This window comes from Atta colombica, unplaced genomic scaffold, assembly GCF_001594045.1.
Source record: "Atta colombica isolate Treedump-2 unplaced genomic scaffold, Acol1.0 scaffold226, whole genome shotgun sequence".
In the NCBI taxonomy this organism is placed as follows: Eukaryota; Metazoa; Arthropoda; class Insecta; order Hymenoptera; family Formicidae; genus Atta; species Atta colombica.
In genome coordinates, this window is record NW_017259323.1 from 1,843,191 (window position 1) to 1,847,108 (window position 3,918).

At 34.1% G+C, this 3,918-nt stretch overlaps 1 protein-coding gene across 2 annotated transcripts in view; it reads right to left on the reverse strand.

The window, feature by feature from the left end:
• Positions 1-3,918, reverse strand: part of LOC108688203 (epidermal growth factor receptor) — a 150,948-nt gene that overhangs the window by 61,753 nt on the left and 85,277 nt on the right. The window contains exon 1 of one of the 2 annotated variants that reach the window (XM_018194360.1): positions 845-969. The exons of the other annotated variant lie outside the window; for it this stretch is intronic. The gene's annotated coding sequence lies outside the window, so the exon portion shown is untranslated. Of the gene's footprint in view, positions 1-844; positions 970-3,918 lie in introns of those variants that run through there. 2 annotated transcript variants of the gene reach the window in all.

Sequence of the window (3,918 nt, forward strand, 5' to 3'; positions counted from 1 at the left end):
TATAATATTTATAATAAGATATAGATATTAAACCTGATGATCTTATGTCATACTTTATAAGAGCGTCATTTTAAGTAATTAAAATAATGTTACATGATATTATTTTGTAACTTAAAAGAAAATAATATATATCTGAAAATGTTCGTGAAAGTGAACATGTTTTAGTCTCTAGTATTTTCACATTTTACGAACCCTTTTAAATGGATATTGAAAAGAAGCATCCTTTATGACATTTAAAAATGATTAATCTGCAAAAAATTAATTAGAAAAGACTGTATATCTATTGAATAGAAGAATTGAACTATGTAAAATTAAACTATGTATAATTGGAGAGAAATATAGATGATTTATTTGCTTATTGTTAAAACTGCATGAAGAAACTTTGCTGAACGAATAAATTTGTCGGGGAAAATTGAAATAACATTCGAAAACAACCAGCAGAATTTTCTTGCGAGAAAAAGATCAGCCAATGGTAACTCCATAATATTTTATTAATATTTTTGTAGCCCTTTTTTAAATTTAGAGGGAAATGATGAATGCGATTCTCTTTACAATATAAGCGTATACATATATTTCTATTTGTTTAATAAGAAAATTACATTTAATAAAAAAGAAAAAGAATACAATTATATTTTTAAATGCCAAGAATACAAATTTTCTCATTTAAATGTCTTATCATTTACTGTCAAAGAATATCAGACATATGTGAAAAATGTCACGTATAACCACAGTAAAACCTTATGGCAGTAAACACTTCACGCTTGCAATTTGGCGCGCAAAGATGGCAGACAAGATATTGACAGCGTGATTCCGTATTTTTAGCGAAAAAGTGTGTCTCACTCACCTCAGCTTAATATTCATGTAGCCTGCGAGATAAATCCAAGATGAAACGAACGTGATTGTCTTGGGAGACTCCGAAAGGAAATTCCAACGTTTACTTTCGAGACGAGTCTTCTGAGTTAACGATGTGTACACACTTACGCGCACCAAGCATTTGAATTTATCGCTATTCGAATTTAATGAGGAAACACACACTGTTCACCTTCCGAAGAGTGACGTAATTTCGGCAATTGCTCCAAAACATATATATACATATATATACATATATATACATTAATTTATAAATCCTACTGATTCGAGTTCGATCGATTTCATAACGCGAGGAAATTGACAAGTTGTTAGGCACCTTGATATAACGCAAGCAGACTTCTCTTGATGGATGGATATGTGCAAATGAAATCGTGGCTGCACGAAAGATCGGTTTCATATGCTCGATAAGCTCTAATGTGAGCACGTTATCAACGTGTCGATTCTGCACTTTACATCCTGACGTCGCTTCTACGAAGTTGTCCAATGACGAGTTTGTTTAAAAGTTAGGTTTACTTTTATCTCACAGGTACCTCATTTGAAGCTTCAATGAATTTAAAAGTAAGCAGGCACGTGTAATTTTGTCCAAGATTGATATGTTTTCATCAATAAATGAATCTGGTCTCACTTCTATGGCGGATCCATATCTGGAGCACTTTATGGAAAGTCAAGAGATCCCGCACATTAAAAAATATAGATACACTCACTCCTTGGTACACGAAGAAAAGAGAGAAGTTAAAGTCAACGCGAGATAGAAAAGATTGACAGAGATTACCAAAGGAGAACACAAGCGCGCAATCGTGAGCATACGAAAGAGGAAGAGTCAGCTTTCACGAGAATTCCTGTCGATCCTTCGAGGTCTCCTCTTTGGTCCGCGCGTCTCACCTTGCGGAGAGCGAGTCTCCAGGTCGGCCATGCAACGACGCACAGGTCCACGCTGAGCAGGACTCTCTCTCTTCAGCTCTCCTGCGCTTCGTCTTCTCCGTCTCTTTCTCTCTCTCTCTCTCTCCCTTTCCACCTTCTACTACTACCACCACCACCGTTACCACCACCGTCGTCATCATTATCGGCGTAGTGGTACGGCAGACCCGAGTACCTTCTCCTTTGCCGCTATCGGGCTTCTTTGGTCCTCTCGCCCCACTACGCCACTCCTCTAAAACGCCGCAAAGCAGAAGACAGCTCTTAACTTCCCCGCCTCGCACACCTTCGCCTCCATCCAGTTTCCCACCAACCTCTTTCTCGCACCTCCTCCGTCTCTTCGTCTTACCTCGTAGAACGTTCAGTTCCCCTACTTTGCTCTTCTAGTCAGGTATAACACACAGGTATACATCACGTATAAATACGCATACATAGTCGCTAAACTCCTGACAGTCCTGACTTGCAGTAGTAGATGTAGGATACATTCGTACGTTCAGGCGATACCGCGCATAAGATCTATCGGAGTTCACACTGAGGGGTTGCGTGTGATGCATCTGGACCAAAAAAAAAAAAAAAGAAAAGCATATGTTCTGCTTGCGAAGAGAATATAAGTTTGAAGATGCCGCGGGGATGGAAAGGTTGAGGGTACAGATGCACCCTCAGAGAGAATGCTGTTTCGACGAAGGAAATTTAATTTGATGATGATGATGATGATGAGCGGTGCCAAAAAAGTTCCGTATAATATTAAATTAATCAAGTGGATCTGTATAAAAAATGTGGATAGAAGATGATAAGATATTTTCGCACCTTAATCATTTCATATTTAAAAAAAATACTATAGAATCTATAATCTCAGGTATTAAAAATCGTTGGACAATATTATCTTTGTAAAAATTATAATGTGCAAATTTTTTTTTTTAGCGAATTATTATGTGTGTATATATTATTATTATTTTTAATTAATAGCGCACATAAAATAAGCTACTCTCTATTTTGATTGATCATTATTTCTATTTCAATAACAATATGGAGAAACAAAGAATATTATTTTAAAAAATAAATACAATGTAGAATTAATTCCCGTTACATTTATATGATATCGAACATTTGAAGTAATAATTAGGATAAAAATAATTTATAAGTAGTATAATTACAGTGTCTGTTTATCGAATATACGAGAGGAGGACTGGTAAGAATCTGTAATCGAGTTACGTAAAAGCCATGTTAGACAGGCGTGAAAATACATCGTGCTCGCTTTCTAAGAAGAATCCATTCCCGTGAAGTTGCTTCAAGGAAGGAACTCTCGTTGTTGCATCTCAAAAATTGCAGTAACACGAAGAGTATGATGACCATTTGCCCTTTTCATGATGTGCATGCTTGTTTTCTCATAAATATATTCTTGTCGAGAGATATTCCGCGAAAGAACAAACGTGCAATGTATTTATTTGATTTTTTAATTTACTTTATAGCTAAAAAAAGACTGATAATTATATTCAAATTATAAATTATAACAATTATAAATTATTGAATACATATTTCAAAATATATTTTAGGTTGCAAAATAATGTGTAAAAAGCAAGATTAGTAACTTTCAAATATTTATATTATCGATTGCTTGATGAAAAGTTACAAAATTAAAATTAATGCTAAGGCATTAATATAATTTTTCGAGATCTACAATTGATAGTTATGTAAATTGTAAGTTATATTATGTAAATTGTAGGCAAATCGGAGTATATAATGAAGTAGAGTGAGTCAAGAGTAGTCATAGGACGCTAAATATTTATTTTAGGTATGAGAATGAAGGATCCTGAGTTTGAATTCTAATCAGTTTCGTTATTTCAAGGTTTATAGAATTACTTGCAGAAAAATGCTGTCAGGCAACACATACAATATAATATATACGGAACTGATAGGACTAAGAAATACAGAAATATGCTATCAAACAAGATATTTAAGAAACTGATAAGCCTAAGAAATACAAAAAATGCCATCAGATAACATAATATCTAGGGAACTGATAGTTTTTGGAAATTTATGATTGATGAGTATGTGATATTTTAATCAGATATTTCCGAAAATCAGTTTCCTAAATATGTTATCTTAAATTGCAACTTTTTTACATTTTATATA